Here is an 18,202-nt window from a genome sequence, read left to right as displayed (position 1 = left end):
GTGCTGTAAGTGAGTGGAAGAAGGCAGAAGTCTCTGACAATGACAGTTAGGAAGAGAAGAGAATAGACCAGAATTGAAAGAGATAAATGTCAAAGCAGAGACATATGGCTGGAGGAAATAGCAAGAAGCAAGGATGTAGAGGGATTTTCCACTGAGATCACAGTTGAGATGTGACAAAGTTGAGATGTGACAAAGATGATTAAATGTTGAAGTGGCAGAGGGGATGAGCTTGGAAAAGAGACTGGCAATATATTTTAGGCAGGTGTTTGGTAGCCTTATGTTGGGTTTGTAATTAAGCTCAGTTTACCAGGGCATTAGAAGTTAGGGATTGTTCATTTCAACTTTAGTGCGGGTCCAGGAAGATGAACCTACAGAATCTCTGGCAGGGTTTAACTGGCTAGCTTTGCATTCCTAATATTGGAGAGCAACAAAAAAAATCTGCTTCTTTAACTTCATATTGAATAAGTAATCAATAATGAGAGTGCACTGTGACAGTTTTGCAGGTCAAGTATGGTGTTGACAAGGCAAATCGAAGTATCAGAGCTTTTTAAAATTCATTTAGGGGCTGTGGACATCTCTGATTGGCCAGCATTTATTGCTCATCCCCCTAAGAAGCTGGTGCTGAGCTGTCTCTTAAAATGCTGTAGTCCATATTGAAGAGGGAGACCAACAGTTTTAATGGAGAGTTCTAAGATTAGGACCCAGTGACACTGAATGAATCATTATGTATTGTCAAGTCAGGATGAAGAATGGCTTTTTTTTTAGATTAGATTACATACAGTGTGGAAACAGGCCCTTCGGCCCAACAAGTCCACACCGCCCCGCCGAAGCGCAACCCACCCATACCCCTACATTTACCCCTTACCTAACACTACGGGCAATTTAGCATAGCCAATTCGCCTGACCTGCACATCTTTTGGACTGTGGGAGGAAACCGGAGCACCCGGAGGAAACCCACGCAGACACGGGGAGAATGTGCAAACTCCACACAGTCAGTCGCCTGAGCCGGGAATTGAACCCGGGTCTCTGGCGCTGTGAGGCAGCAGTGCTAACCACTGTGCCACCGTGCCGCCCACCAAGAGGGAATTGCAGGTGGTGTCCTCATGTATCTGCTGCCCTTGTCCTTCGAGATGGTAATGGTCATGGGTTTGAAGTGTTGGTGAATTTCCATAGTGCATGTTGTTGATGGTACACATTGTTTCTACTGAGCATCGGTGATTGAAGAAGGAATGTTTCTGGATGTGGTGGCCATCCAGCAGACTGCTTTGTCCTGGTGTCACGCTTCTTGCATGTGGAACTGGATTCATCCAGACAAGTGGGAAGTATTCCATCACACACTTAATTTGTACCTTGAAGATATTGAACAGGCTTTGCAAAATCAGGAGGTGAGTTACTCAATATAGCATTTCTCCCTTCTGACTTGGACTTGTAGCCAGAGTATTTCTGTTGGTAGTCTAGTTCACTTTCTGGTCAATATTAACCCCCATAATATTGATAATAGGAGATTCAATGTTAGTAATGTTATTGAATATCAAGGGACAATGGTTTGATTCTCTCTTGTTGGATATGGTCAGTGTCTGGCACTTGTGTGGCATGCACGTTACTTGTCAACCCAAACCTGGATTTAGTCCAGGTCTTTCTGTATGTGGATGTGGATTGCTTTAGTATCTGAGGAGTCATGAATGATTATGAACAATATGCAATCATCAGTGAACATTCCCACATCTGATCTTCATAATATGGAAGATCATTGATGAAGCAGCTGAAGATTATTGGACCTAGCACAGTACACTGAAGAACTCAATGTCCTGGATCTGGGATAATTGACCTCCAACAACCATAATCATCATCCATTGTCCTAGATACAACTCCAATCCAGTGGAGATGTTTTCCCTCAATTCTCATTGACTCAAATTTTGATAGGGCCTCTTAAATTTGGAAGTCTGGAATTCAGCACCTTTATTCATGTTTGAGCTAAGGCTGTAATGAGGTCATAATCTTAGGATTCCTGGCGAATTTCAAACCAAGTGCCCATGAGCAGGTTATTGCAGAGGAAGTGATGCTTGATGGCGCTTTCTATCAATGTTGATGATCAAGAGTAGACTGACAGTAGCAATTGATTGGGTTGGATTTGTCTGGCGTTTTGTTCACAGGACATACCTGGGCAATTTTCCACTATTGTCAGATGGATGGCAGTGTTGTAAGTGGATGGTAGTGTTGTAACTGTACTGGAACGGCTTGGCTCAGGTATCAAGAAGTTCTGGAGGCCAAATCTTTAGCATTACTGCCAGAATGTTGTCAGGACCTCTAGCCCTTGCAGTACCCACTTGTTCCAACTATTACTTGCTGTGAAGTGGAGTAAATAAAACTGACTGAAACTTGGTATCTATGCTGCTGTGGTCATCTGAAGGAGGCTGAGGTAGATCATCCACTTTTCACATCTGGCTGAAGGTTGTTGGAAGTACTTCGGTCTTTTGCACTGATATGCTGGGATTCCCCCATTTATTGAGTATGGGATATTTGCAGAACCTCAGACTTCAACGGGTTGTTTAATTGTCCAGCACCATTCATGATTGATTGTGGCAGAACTGCAAAGCTGAAATCTGATCCATTGGTTGTGAAATCATTCGGCTCAGGCTATATTTTACTGCTTATGCTGTTTTGTACACAAGTAGCCTTGTGTTGTAGCTTCACCAGGTTGACACCTCATTTTTAGGTATGCCTAATACTGCTCCTGGCATTCTGTCCTCCACTCTTCATTTAACAGGGTTGATTCCCTGGCTTGAGAGTAATGGTGGAGTTGAGGATATGCCAGGTTTTGAGGTTACTGTGTGTGTTGGAGTATGATTCTGCTACTGCTGGTGACCCAGAATGCATCACAGTTATCCAGTCTTGAGTTGCTAGGCCTGTTCAAAGACAGGGCACTGAGAGTGCCACACAGGACTGTCAGATATTCTCAATGTCAGAACAGATCTTTGTCTCTACAAAGACTGTGCAGTGGTCACTAACTGATACTGTCATGACAAATGCATTTGTGGCATGCAGATTGAAGGGGATGAATCCAGGTATGCTGTTTCTCTTTTGTTGATTTCCTCATCTCCTGTGGTCCCAGTATAATGTACAACTGAACGTATTCTTTGAGACTTCACAACACAGTACCTTACAGAATGCACTTCCAGGTCATTGTCACCAATAAATGGATATATCCCTATAACATTATAGGGGGTCGGGGTAAACTGACCATTAGTTATATAGGGTTTTCAATCTGCAGTGTGCTATATTTCCCTAACTACAGATACTGCTCTATCTGCTGAGTACATTCACCGTTTTCTGTTTTTACTCTTCAGTTATGTACTCAGGTGATTAGTATTGTGGATGAGAGACCAGGACAACCACAATTAAAGTTGGACAGCCTGTTACTGTACATCTTTTAAACAAATACATTGTAAAAGCTTAGATCTTGTTTGAAGACGTAGGTACCAATTGGAAGCTTATTAACATTAGGTGTGTCGTGTTTCACTTTGTTACAATCTCACGTTTAATTTTTTTTGTGTGAAAGAGGGTAAAATTGTTTTCACTTTTAATGGTCTTGAGCTAAATTTGATTCTTTTTTTCCTTTGTTTTGTGTAAGCTCACTGGCATGACACACAATAAAAGCAGGAGGCTCTTGTCTGCCGATTCCACCTGACTAAGTGGAATATTCCCTGGAGTACGTTTTCAGTACATGGTACTGTATCTTGATGATGCTTAGCTTTTAGATTCTCTACATCAGCTTTAATCCCTTCAACCTTAAATTAACACTAAAATTCATCATTAGATCAAAGGCTGCTGCAGATTTGTTGGCCAACAAAGGCTGCATTTCTAAGTGACAATTGAGTTTATAACCTGTGCAAAGCTTGATAATACAGGAAGTGAATCAATCAATATTGTGATTCCACAATATATTGTGTTCAATCAAATGGCTGCAGAATGCCCTGAGGAAGAGGTTGAGCAGAAACTGTCCTGGTCCCCAATTGGTATCTATAGTATAAGTAGAGGGATTGGGTCCTGCTGTCAGCGACTAGGGGGTCAGGTAGGAAATTAACAAGCAGGATCTCAAAAGTAATAATTTCTGTTTTACTCTTACCAACTCAATTAAATAGAGAAATAAAAGGATACAGCAGATTAATATGTGATAAGTGCAGGAGAGAGGATTTTAAGTTCTTATTACATTGCAATCGTATCTGCGGGAAATGGATCTTTACATGTCAGATGATTATATCTGAATAGAACGATGATCAATATCCTTGCTGGATTATTTCTTAACTCTAGAGGGTAATTAAGAGTCACAGCCGTATTACTGTGGGGTCACATAGAGATCACATCGGGTAAGGTTCACCATCCTCCCTACATAAAGGATATTAGTGAACCAGATGCATCAACAATCGATAATTGTTTCATTGACATTATTACTGAGACTAACTTTCAATTCTGAATTTATTAACTTAGTTTAAATTCCACCACAGTGGAACAACATGATCATAGTGACTAAATGGCCTGCTGTGCTGAAACCTTTCTATATCTCTAACTCGAGGGAAAAGTAAAGCTATCATACCAACTCTCAATATACTGCAAATGTTCTTGGTGTGGTCCTCAGACCAGCTAAGTCAGAGGTCATGGGTCCAAGGTCGCATATGAAATGCAGAGAAAGCTACACATGACCACTGCCATCTTGAAGAACAAGGGTAGTACTTACGAACTCAAATTCCCCTCCAAACCACTTAACCATCTAGACTTGGAACGTATTGCCATTTCTTCAGTGTCACTGAGTCAAAATCTTTGATCATTTTCCTCAAAGGCATTATGGATTTGGCCATGCAGTGCTTCAAGAAGGCAGCTCACCACCACCTTGTCAAAGGCAACTAGGATGGGCAATAAATATTGGTCCAGTTGGCAATGCCCACATCCCATGAATTAATTTTTTAAAAGCAAACCAAACTTAAACTATTCTTTCTATTCAGTCTGTATTTTCCATTAATTCATGCATTGATCCAATTAAAAATTTAATTCTCTCTGTCTCAACTAATTTCTATGGAAAAGTATTCCATGCTGCAACAATTCATATTAGTATCAAACCTGCATACCTGCGTGGATTTGTTTGTCAATCTTGAGTATTCAACACAAAGAATGAAATCAACACCTAGTTTGATTGTGCAATCATTGACTTCTGAATAAAAATGTAATTATCTATAATGCTGGAATATCAGCAGTATTAGTATGAATCCTAATTTTGTATTACTTTTAAATGGTAGAAACTTTTTCTTCTGAATCTTATGCCATGCTCTGTTATCTAATCTTTGCAGGGAATAGCTTCTGTGTAATTGTCTTTATTACATGGATATTCTAGAATTTCAAGTCGAACAAGAACCTGGAAAAGGCAGTGAATATTTTTGCAGTTTGAATGAGTACATGTCTCATAGAAATTATGTTACGTTGGTCAAAAGACTGAGTCCTGGGAATTTCAGGTGAGGTGCCCCAGGAGGTGGACGCTACATAAGAAGAAGGGAACCATTTATATTCTTGGTGAGCTTGGGAGCTGACTATGAAAGTGGATCAGTCAAATATGGGTGGAGGAGCAAAAGGTGAGTCTCATAGACTAGATTAGCTTGAAGTAGCTTCAAAGAAGGGGCACATGACCAGACAAAAAATGAAACAAAGGATACTAGTTCAGGGCTACATCCAGGTGGATTGGAGAGTGGAAATGGAAAGGAAGAATGCAGCAGAGGCTGCTGTACAGGTGGTCTCAATCATGGGTACAGGAATGCCTTGCATTTGTTGCTAGAAGTGAGGGCAAAATTTACAGAGATTGAAGGGAAATGTAAACCTATTCCAGAGAGATTACATGGGAATGTAGAGGAATAATGAAAGGTTGGGATACATTTGTGAAGGCTAATTATGTGAAATGAGGGAGGTGTAGAAATGAAAGGCATGACAAAGTGAAGGAAGGTAAAGAGAGAGGCAGGAATGGTGTAAGAAGTGTTCAAAAGAAAGGAAAATCAAGTTATGAGCACAGGTCCATTGCAGCAGCCACAATGTGCACACAAAGAGCACATGGAAACTAAGGTTAGAGGCGTAACAAAGATTAAGAGTGAGGAAGAAACAATAATGAGAATACAAAGCTAAAGTTAGAAGTCCTGTAATCATAAGAAATTAAGATTATTTGTGTAGATGGAGTAAGTTTGGAACATCAGCGAATTAATGCCTAGGCAGGAACTGTTTAAGCGGCAGAGTATCTGGAAGCTCTCATCTAGAAGTTTCTTAGTTAAAAATGGATGGCCAAAGAAATGTAGAAAATCAATAATGAATCAGCATACGTTGATTTTAAAAATGCTTGAAATACTCCATGCTGAAAAAGCCAGACCTAGTTTTATTTTTATTTCAATTTTTTTCAGGATTTGCAATACTTTTGCTTTAATTTTGGGAAAGGTTGATCTAGGCATTGATTTTAAAATTCTTGCGTTTGTGTTCAAATCCTCCCATTGTTTTGCTCCCTTCTATTAATTTTAAAATCTCCTTCTGTAGTATTACCTCATAGCAATTTCAATTCTACCCTCTTGTTCTGGGTCTCTTTCACTTCCTTTGCCCCACCTTCAGCCATTTCGGACCAAAACTCAGAATTCAATCCAAAACTCTTTCATCTCTGTCTCCTGCTTTAAGATTTGGAGATACCAGTGTTGGACTGGGGTGTACAAAGTTCAAAGTCACACAACACCAGATTATAGTCCAACAGGTTTAACTGGAAGCACTAGCTTTCGGAGCACCGCTCCTTCATCAGCTGGTAAGGAGCAGCGCTCCGAAGGCTAGTGCTTCCTCTTTTAAGATGCAGTTTAACACTTAGGTTGTTGACAATGTTTTCTATTTCATCTGTTTATGCTGCTGTGAAGTATCTCGAAATGTTTTATTAGGTTAAAGGCATTACATAAATGTAAATTGTTCCTGTTATTGTTGCAGACCATGAGTTATGCTCCTGTCAGTTGAACTGCTGCTTTAAACAATTCTTCAAAGCATCCATTATTCACTATATAATGGTGTGTACATTTATAATACGTGGAAATATTGTCAGAGACAATAGTTAAGGAGAGAAATTATTGATTCAATGAGCACAGTGCATACTATATTGCAGTTTCTGGATTCTGTTTTACCAGTACAGGAATGCACTTATCTGCTTGCTGATGCCAGTCATTTCATTCCTTTTTTCTTTTGTAGCTAATATATGTGTAATTCTATACAAGAACATCTGAATAATGCAGTAAGAATAATTTATAATTTGTAACAGTAATACCAGAGTTGCAAATTCTTGGTTTCTGCTGTAATCTGTACCCAATATATGTCTTCCTAATTATGATATTTCCCAAATATCTGTATCCTACACGTACACATCTGTCCGAGAAGCTAAATGGGTTTTGGATACTGGCTTGCTTGGACAGAAGAAATATTAGATTTTTTAAAAGTGTTCATTCACAGGCATGAGTTTCATTGTCAAGGATTGCATTTATTGCCCAATCCTGAATTGTTCTTGAGAAGGTTGTAGTGAACCACCTTCTTGAGCATGACATCCTCTGTGGTGAAGATGCCTCTGCAGTGACATTTTTGTTGACCTTTGGTATAACTGAATGGCTTGCTAGGCCATTTCAGAAGGGTTTTAAGAGTTGATCATTGTGAACTGTGTCTCAGTAAGTGTCAGTACATTTGAGAGCAGAAAAGGGAGAATGGAAGGATAGAGTCTATTTCTTATTAATGCCAGGGAACAACATTCTGTCCTCCAGGTCACATTTATGACATTAGAATATCTTTGTGAATTTTTCAAGGACTCTGTGGATTACTTTATTACAGTCTCACTCTGACTAACCTTGCAATTAATTCCCACACATTAGCTTTAGGAAACACAATGCATGTGTCAGAAAAATTAATGTGTGGATATTTAAACCTGTTCCTTGGTAATAACCAGATAATGCATTCAGTGCTAGAATGTGGAATCTTCTGTTTCAATTGCTACTACAATGAGATAGAAAACCACCAGCTTTCAGTTGAAAGGAAATAAACTGTGAATTGAGCAACTTTCCTATATAAAAAAAATTTGAGTTCAGTCCAAAACAGTTCTTGTGTTCTCAGTTGTAATTAAAATGCTGGAGATTTAAGCCATATTATGTTCTATTTTTGCCCTATTTCTCCTCCAAGTTGCTGAGCTACACTTCTGAGTATGTCCAAGTGGTAATCCTGCTCATGCAAGTTTGGGGAGTGAGTGTTAACCTCACCAAACATTCACAGAAGTACATTGCCAACCATAGAATGGGACACAAGGCTCTTCTTCTCTCTCTTCATGAGATATTGAACCTAGAAAAACATAGTCTTTCTGGCACAGTCCCACTACAGTGTCATCTTTATCTTAATAGAAACAATTTAACTTGAAAAATATAACTAAATGAAGCACTGAGAAAGTTGATAGACGAACTTCAAATGTATAAAAATGTACAGACTCTAGAATTTGGAATCCCTGAAACAGCATTTGTGGTTTATCTTTTGATTTCACTGTGTTGTAGCAGGCTATTCCCAGGCATTATACAATTATCACCTATTAAGTAAGATGTTACACACAAATCTTATTTGGGTTTCAGTATGAAGTGATTAAAAAGGTTTCTCAGCGTTATACAGCCAATCTGCAGCTTTGTTATATTGTGGGGAGAGCTATTCCCATGAATTAATGACTCAAAGATGACAGATGGGACTGAGGCAAAACTGGGAGATACAGCATATGTGTTGAAAGTTGATTTCAAATTTTCAAAAGGATTCCTCAAAGTTAATGTTCTGAGTGTGGAATGAACCATAAATTAGAAATACAGGGCTCATTTTTGTAATTTTCCATGTGTTTCCCATAAATATCTCAATAACTGTGCCCACTAAATTTTTGTTGAGGTACATTATAAGCTAAATAAAATCTCCATCCATTTTTATATATTATTTTGTTGTCCTCATCAAGACATTTAGAATCGGCATACATTTCTGAATTTTAGTTTATTTTCCTGAACCTCAAAACTGCAATTCCTCAACCCCTGCATTCTGCTCTTTACAGTTAACAGAATTTTAGAATGCAAAACTGTAATATCTGACCTTTACTTATTGATTAATTTGCCTTCACTCTTAGAGTTCACAACATAGACTTTGTACTGCTACTGTTTGACTGAGATTAAGTTTAAGTACATCATGTTGTTGATAAAAATGAGTTTTGGAATCCCTGAAGTCACCTCTTGCTTTTCCTTTTTCTCATTAAGACCTTTTAAATTTAAAAAATAGTAAAATTACTGTTGATTTGAGATTGTCTGCCTCAAATGTAAAAGCTACATTGTTTTCTAATTCTGTATCAGTATCAGAGAGGCTTTGGGGTTGACTATTGGCCAGATAACATTAGATATTACAGTTTATTTTCTCACATTAATTATTTTCTCTCTCTGTAGTGAACATACACTGGCCAGAATTGCACATAAATACTGATCTTTTGGACATGTTACTTGATTACTGCTGGTAGAGTAGGGATTATACCTAACAAGAGTCAGTGCTGTGAGGAGAATAATGGAAACAAAATAGGCAATCAATTTCAAATAACAAAATGATGGTGGTGGGCAAGGGATAAACAGTGTGCAAAAGAAGTAGTCTAAAGTGATGAGTTTAGAATGACTGCTGAGTAAAGTGAAATCGCAGTCAGCACTCAGAGGGATGCAGCTGCATTGCAACGTCTTGCCAGCCAATAAAATGGATTCCCATGATGTGAAAATGACTTTGTAATGCAGATCTGGAAAGGGGCTGTAAAGTTGTTCGTCCTGATCAACTCTATAATACAGGACCCTGTGCTGTACAAGCTGTTTGCAGATGAACATGTGGAAACAAACACAACAGCTATTAGAGGACCATCAACTCATGAAAGTTGCTCTAAGGTCTGCTCAAAAAGAGCACATTCCAAGGCCCATGCCAATCTGCTGATAGATGCATTAAAGCTTGGGCAACCACCACAAAAACATAGTGGGGAAAGGCCACTGTCCAAATCCTTGTGTCATATACCAGGCTAGAGCCCTTCCAGGTGTAAAACCACTTGGGCTGTATCCACCTGAGAACGCAAGGCATAAAATATAAATATAACCAGATAAGGTAAATGTGAGAGGTATTATATTGAAGAAAACCTGATGTATTATATGGGAGAAAGTGAGGACTGCAGATGCTGGAGATCAGAGCTGAAAATGTGTTGCTGGAAGAGCGCAGCAGGTCAGGCAGCATCCAGGGAGCAGGAAACGTCGATTCTCCTGCTCCCTGGATGCTGCCTGACCTGCGCTTTTCCAGCAACACATTTTCAGCTCTGATGTATGATATGTACTGTTGTGAAATATATCTTTTCAAATTTTATGAATAAAGTATATTTTTGGGGAAAAAGTAGCCACCAAGGTTAATTTAGAGCTTTCATAGATAGAGACCTTAATATTCTACTGATATATAACATATGGGCAGCACAGTGGTCCAGTGCCAGGGTCCCAGATTTGATTCCAGCCTCAGTCGACTGTCTGTGTGGAGTTTGTGCATTTTTCCGGTGTATGCGCGGGTTTCCTCCCAGTCGAAAGATGTGCAGGTTAGGTGAATTGGTCAGGCTAAATTGCCCATAGTGTTAAGGGATATGTGTAGGTTAAGTGTTCTAGTCATGGGGAATGCAGGGTTATAAGGTAAGGGGATGGGTCTGGGTGGCATACTGGTTGGAGGGTCAGTCTGGATTTGTTGGGCTAAATAGCACAACATTTGCTTATGTTCATCAATATTTCTTCAATAAATGTCAATAATTTTTATCTCCTGTATGTAATTTGTGGATATCAATATTGGAATTAGTTTGTATTGCAGTCTTTTGTATTCCTCAAACTAAACGCATTTTACTGTACTTCAAAGGTGGACTACTGCTCTGACTGAGTACCAGCTGTTGTAAATACCTGTACATGCTATCTTGCAATGGAAATATGATATCCCTTATATTAAAACAGAATATTACTGCAAGTTCTTAGCATACTGATTCACCGAGCAAAAAGCACAACAAACAGTCATAAGGATATATTTACTTCAAAATGTGAAATGAGTTTGACATCCTCCATGAGTTTCTTCTGACCTGTAACTAAACATTGTTTCCAATATACACTGGTATATTAAATTTATTCAGAGCTTCAAATCTCATGGACTTTCAGGCAGAATGGAGAGCATAAGATAATTAGTGTTTTTCCGTCTCAGCCAAGAAAGACACTTTTTCTAATTTCAGCATTCATTTTTTTTAATGTTTCCTTGATTTTTATTCCTTTTCTGTCCAGAAATCCATTACATGTCTTAATCACTTTTGGTGAATAGGAATCCTGATATTAACTTGGCTTTTTACAATTCTGTTTAAACTCACGTTCTCTAATCTTATTTTGCCTGTAAAGATCTGGTATATCTTTGCGAATTCATCTGTAAGATGCCTTCTTTGAAGGCTACTTTTTTCAAAGACAATAGTCTGCAAATACATTTAATACAATTGTATAATGTGGAAGTATAATCCAAGTAATTTCATAATGGTGTAAAGAAAAGGTTTTCCTCACAACAGAACTTTATTTCTAGGTACTGTATCAGCTTGGAGCTGTTTATAGACAATATGTGCAGGAGTAGGCCATTCTGCCCTTCGAGCCTGCACCACCATTCAATATGATCATGGCTGATCATCCCTAATCAGTATCCTGTTCCTGCCTTATCTCCATAGCCCTTGATTCTACAATCCTTGAGAGCTCTATCCAACTCTTTCTTAAATGAATCCAGAGACTGGGCCTCCACTGCCCTCTGGGGCAGAGCATTCCACACACCCACCACTCTCTGGGTGAAGAAGTTTCTCCTCATCTCTGTCCTAACTGGTCTACCCCATATTTTTAAGCTGTGTCCTCTGGTTCGGCACTCACCCATTAGCGGAAACATGTTTCCTGCCTCCAGAATGTTCAATCCTTTTAATAATCTTATATGTCTCAATCAGATCCCCTCTCAGTCTTCTAAACTCAAGGGTATACAAGCCCAGTCGCTCCAGTCTTTCAGTGTAAGGTAGTCCCGCCATTCAATGAATTGACCTCGTGAACCTACGCTGCACTCCCTCAATAGCCAGAATGTCTTTCCTCAAATTTGGAGACCAGAACTGCACACAGTACTCCAGGTGTGGTCTGACCAGGGCCCTGTACAGCTGCAGAAGAACCTCTTTGCTTCTATACTCAATCCCTCTTGTTATGAAGGCCAGCATGCTATTAGCCTTCTTCACTACCTGCTGTACCTGCATGCTTACCTTCATTGACTGGTGTACAAGAACACCCAGATCTCTCTGTACTGCCCCTTTACCTAAATTGATTCCATTTAGATAGTAATCTGCCTTCCTGTTCTTGCCACCAAAGTGGATAACCATACATTTATCCACATTAAGCTGCATCTACCATGCATCTGCCCACTCACCTAACTTGTCCAGGTCACCGTGTAATCTCCTAACATCCTCCTCACATTTCACCCTGTCACCCAGCTTTGTATCATCAGCAAATTTGCTAATGTTATTGCTAATACCATCTTCTATATCATTAACATATATTGTAAAAAGCTGCGGTCCTAGTACGGATCCCTGCGGTACCCCACTGGTCACTGCCTGCCATTCCGAAATGGAGCCGTTTATCACTACTCTTTGTTTCCTATCAGCCAACCAACTTTCAATCCAGGTTAGTACTTTGCCCCCAATACCATGCGCCCTAATTTTGCTCACTAACCTCCTATGTGGGACTTTATCAAAGGCTTTCTGAAAGTCCAGGTACACTACATCTACTGGATCTCCCTCGTCCATCTTCAGAGTTACATCCTCAAAAAATTCCAGAAGATTAGTCAAGCATGATTTCCCCTTCATAAATCCATGCTGACTCTGACCTATCCTGTTACTACTATCCAGATGTGTCGTAATTTCATCCTTTATAATAGACTCCAGCATCTTTCCCACCACTGAGGTCAGACTAACTGGTCTATAATTTCCTGTTTTCTCTCTCCCACCTTTCTTAAAAAGTGGTATAACATTAGCCACCCTCCAATCCTCAGGAACCGACCCCGAATCTATCGAACTCTGGAAAATAATCACCAACGCATCCACGATTTCCCGAGCCACCTCCTTCAGTACCCTGGGATGCAGACCATCAGGCCCCGGAGACTTATCAACCTTCAGACCTAACAGTCTCTCCAACACCAATTCCTGGCAAATATAAATTCCCTTAAGTTCAGGTCCTTCAGCCACTGTTACCTCAGGGAGATTGCTTGTGTCTTCCCAGTGAACACAGATCTGAAGTACCAATTCAATTCTTCTGCCATTTCTTTGTTCCCCATAATATATTCCCCTGTTTCTGTCTTCAAGGGCCCAATTTTAGTCTTAGCCATTTTTTTGCCTTTCACATACCTAAAAAAAACTTTTACTATCCTCCTTTATATTATTGGCCAGTTTACCTTCGTACCTCATTTTTTCTCTGTGTATTTCCTTCTTAGTAATCCTTTGTTGTTCTTTAAAAGCTTCCCAGTCCTCCGTTTTCCCACTTATCTTTGCTATGTTATACTTTTTCTCTTTTAACTTTATATGTTTCTTAACTTCCCTCGTCAGCCACAGCCACCCATGCCTTCTCCTAGGATCTTTCTTCCTTTTGGAATGAACTGTTTGTTAAAATGCTTTGAGTTTGCTCATTTTGGTGACCAGAATTAAACATGAAATGAGGTCTTATCTGAGTACTGTACAGCTTGATCTTTATGCCCTCTGACTTACACATTAAAGTGTGACTTTTTTGTTTGCTGCTCTGTATTGATTACATTGAGCTCACTAAATCTCCTTGGTTCCTTCTTTAACTTCATTCTCATCATCCTCAGCTATTTTAATATAATTAACATTGGGAAATTTACTTTGCATCTGACCTGGGAGGGCTTGAGAATGACACTGGATAGCTGGAATGGAAGCAAGTTCCAACATGCAGCACTAACCTTGAATAGAACAAAAGTAAAAATAAACACAACAAATCTATATCCAGAAGTATCAACTCTTCTAGCAACATCATTGCAAAAGAGCAAGTGCACAGTCTGAGAGAAGAGAGGAGTGAGCGGAGAAACTAACTGAGGGGGAGGGTTAAAATAGCTGGGTGGGATTCACAGATGGAATTTAATACCAGCAATTGTGAGGTTATCCATTTCAGTCTGAAAAGTGATAGACCAGAGAATTTATTAGAAGGTACAAAGTTAAATATAATGGAAGACCAATGAGATTTGGGGGTTCAGGTGTTTAGCTCTTTAAAATGCCACAAACAGATGTGAAAAATAGTCAAGAAGGCTAATGGAATACTAACCTTCATATCCAAAAGGTTGGAGCAGAAGAATTCAAATATTATGCTGCAGTTATGCAAAAGGATGTTTTGGCCCTGAAGGAAATTCAGTGCAGGTTTATAGGGATGATACCTGATTCTCAGGGGTTAAATTATGAGGAGAGATTAGACATTATTTATTCTGTAAAATTTAGAAGGCTAAAGGGGTGATTTAGTTGAGGTCTTCAGGATATTAGCAGGGTAGATAAACTATTTCCACTGATTGATGATCCTAGAACCAGGGGGCATGGTCTAAGATAGAAGTTGCTGGAAAAGCTCAGCACGTCTGTGAAGTCAGCTAATGTTTCAGGTCTGGTGACCTTTCCTCAGAACTGATGGTGGCTGGGTATATGTCAGTTTATATGCAGAAAATAGGGTGGGGGGAAGGGATAAAGAGGACATTATAGGTGGGGATAGAACCCAAAGAGACAGAAGAACAGTTGGACAAAGAAGTAGATAATGATTTGTTTGTGTTGGCGAATAGCTGTTAATGAAGACTGTAATGGCTAACAATGGGTAGTGTGTAACTGCAGACTACAGTATTTGATAATAAGGCTTGTTGTGTGGGGTTGGGGGCTAAGAGGTGGGAGAGTTCATGCTGTCTGCAGTTCTGGTTTTTATTGGGCGTAGTCTAAGAATTAGGGCCAAGCCATTTAGGAGAAATGTTAGTAAGCACATCTGTAATACAAAGACCAATGGAGGTTTGTAATTCTACCTCAAACAGCAGCAGATACTAATTCAATTGTTAAATTTAAATCTAAGATAGACTCAAGGCAGGCCTATGGAGTTATGCTGGAGATGAGAGTCAAGAGTAGAGTTTTGCTGGAAAAGCACAGCATGTCAGGCAGCATCTGAGGTGCAGGAAAATCAACGTTTCGGGCAGGAATGGTGACGGGCTTTGGCCTGAAACGTCGATTTTCCTGCTCCTCGGATGCTGCCTGACCTGCTGTGCTTTTTCAGCACTTGACTCTATGGACTTAGCCATGATCTTATTAAATGGCCGAGCGGCCTGGAGGAACCAAATGGCTCACTCCTGCTCCATCCCAAGTTCAGACACCTGGAGTCGCGCGAGTGGGGGCGGGGAAGGAATGACCATGACCATGACCATGACCATGACGTCACTGTCCAGGCACGCGGTGCGAGCGAGGACGTCAGTCGCGCGCCCCACCCCTACATCCCGACGCCGGCGGATGAGCGTGCAGGCGCTTCGGTTGCTGTGGGGCTTCATTCAAACAGGCGGAGGGAGCGCCGGCGGTGAGCTGAGGGAGAAACGCGCTGTACGAAATAAAATCGCCGGGCAAGGTTCGGTGGATCTGGCCTTCACAGTAGGTGCGCGATCAGTAATGTTTGGTGATCGGTTCTCTCTCCCATCCCCCAACACGTTGCTGTTGTGGGAGTTTTTGGGTGGGTGGAAAGTGACGCGAAAGCTTTGCGGTTGCTAAGGAGGGATGTAGGTCCGTCTGAGATTTACACTCCCTCCTGCAAGACTCGCTGAGAGAAAAACAAACCCCGCTCCCCTCTCTGAAGATGCAATTTTAAAAACAATGTTGGAAACTTTTTTCTTCCAGCAGCTACGCGGGAAGTATTGTCCCTCTTTGTGTTTTGAGTGCAATTGTATTTTGTTTGGTGCGTGTGTCGCTTATTTTCTGTGCAAGTTTCCAACCTACCTCGGGAACAAAAAAGGAAAGAAAACGTGAGGGGTCCCCATATGTGTCTCCCATTTGGTGTTTTTTTTTCCCGCAATGATTCAGAGCGTGTTGGTGTTTTTTTTTCTCTCTCTCTGGTTCATCGTTCGAGCCTGCCGAGAGGCACGTAATTGATGTATTTATTCATACCGCATTTAAGTTAGATGGGCCAAAAATCTCCTTTCGGGCTGTTCATTCGATGGGCGAATTTGGAAATCTGTAAAGTTCTGAAACATCTTGATCAGTCACGTTAGCTAGTGAGTGGGTTGTATTGTCCTCATTTTGTGTATGTACAGTAATTTTTAAAATCCCCTTTCATTTGTGGGTGGATGGGGCTTTATAAGTATTCGTTCCGCTAATAAAATGGGTGTTGGGTAATGATTTCCAGAAGGCGTGAATAAACCGCCGTTGGGGATACGAACTTGCATTTTTTACTCTTAGCCCCCCCGCCCCCCATACACTTTGTCATTTTCCCTTTCCCTTTCAATTTAGGAGTTAAATTATCTCCCTCTCTATGTGTGAGAAATCCGAGGTCTTTGCTGTTGTTCGTTGGAGAGTCTGATTTTAAGCTTGCTGGTGTGGTAGGGAGAAATGTGTTGACATCTGTAGCGACAAGGTTTTCTCTTTGTCTGCACTGTCTATGCCACATTGCTGTCAGCATCATAAGAAGGCTGGAATTCGACTTAATGTCTGAATGACACATCGCAAGCTTCCTTGTAAACGGTCGTTTCTAAGAACGAGATAGTTGAAGAAGTTATGGTTTTCAACTAAAATGAAATGCATTTGTGGTTACTACTAGTGTGTGAATAAAAATGTCAATGAACAAAGTAAATTGAATTCAGCTTTAAAATAGCCCATTAAAATCATTTGTCAAATTGTGTAAGTACATTGCAATTAACTCAAGCTTTTTTTTGGAGTATCAGAATTAATGGCTTAACCACAATGATAGTACGATACATTTCATTCTCTGTAGTTGTATGGTCTGCATACAACAAGCAATCAATCAATAGTGCTGCATAGCAAAATGTCTTGCATAGAATCTCAGGAATATTGTTTTGGAATGCGTTGCTGTGAGTTTAACTAGTCATATATTCATAGATAGTAATGCAAGGATTATTACAGTCAAACTTTTGACATGAATGCAATGCTATATCAAAAACAGTACAAATTAAGAATTCTCAGGAGTACTGCAAAATGGCTGAAAGTGCTATTCTTTTACATGATCAATGATCATAAAAGCAGGTTTGAAATCTGTAACATTACAAAGGGAAATCTCAGAAGTTAAAATTGGTGTAACATTTATGTGCTTACCCTAGGGGTCTCTGCAGTATTTATAATGCTTTCATATTCCACTGTTTACAGAGAATGTGTTGAAGTGCTGGAGACACTATGCTGCAGGCTTTGCAATTTGGTTATGTGTGGAACAGATCAGAGGCTTGCTGAGAAGTGCAACAAGGTATTTGTTTGCACTTTGTTGTGAAACCTCCGAGTACAGCATTCATTTTATGTATAGATACACTTATTTAAAAGTAATTTGGGTGGGTCTAACATAAATCTCGAATTCTACAGTTCATAATCAGTCAGAGCTCCAAAGTTGACCAAGTGAATTATTAATTAGAGAAGAGAACTGATCACTCCTGAAAACTTCGAGTCCTAATGGAAATTGGTAAATGCTGGTTAAGGCCTGGAATCATTGAAGCTGTATAGTGTCCCCTGCAGTCACTAGCTAGAACTCATAATGCAGAATATTGGGAAGATGATGACCTAATGGTATTAACGCTGGATTGTTAATCCAGAGACCCAGACAATGGGTACTCAGATGGTTGAATTTGAATTCTGTTTTTAAAAAATCTGGAATTAAAATGGTGACCATGAAACGATTGTGAATTGTCAGGAAAAACCCATCTGGTTCACTGATGTGCTTTAGGAAAGGAATCTGGCATCCTTACCTGGTCTGGGCTACATGTGACTCCAGAACTGCAGCAATGCGGTTGACTCTTAACTGCCCTCTGGGCAATTAGGGATGGGCAATAAATTTTGGCCAAGCCAATGACACTCATCCTATGAATGAATTTAAAA

General features: G+C 40.0%; 1 protein-coding gene across 9 annotated transcripts in view; it reads left to right on the top strand.

Annotated features, from left to right (window-relative positions):
- The first annotated feature begins 15,630 nt into the window (after positions 1–15,630).
- The window catches only part of LOC122564925 (neuronal calcium sensor 1), a 177,249-nt gene continuing 174,677 nt past the window's right edge, over positions 15,631–18,202 (top strand). For 3 of the 9 annotated variants that reach the window (XM_087998311.1, XM_043720411.2, XM_087998303.1), the window contains exon 1: positions 15,631–15,767. The gene's annotated coding sequence lies outside the window, so the exon portion shown is untranslated. Of the gene's footprint in view, positions 15,768–15,923; positions 16,381–16,983; positions 17,003–17,485; positions 17,580–18,202 lie in introns of those variants that run through there. The other 6 variants (XM_087998305.1, XM_087998307.1, XM_087998306.1 and 3 more) reach the window with 6 other exon arrangements.

This window comes from Chiloscyllium plagiosum, unplaced genomic scaffold, assembly GCF_037043375.1.
Source record: "Chiloscyllium plagiosum isolate Xiang-an unplaced genomic scaffold, Cpla_swu_hap1 HiC_scaffold_21, whole genome shotgun sequence".
Taxonomy (NCBI): domain Eukaryota; kingdom Metazoa; phylum Chordata; class Chondrichthyes; order Orectolobiformes; family Hemiscylliidae; genus Chiloscyllium; species Chiloscyllium plagiosum.
This window is presented reverse-complemented; position numbering and strand designations above follow the sequence as displayed.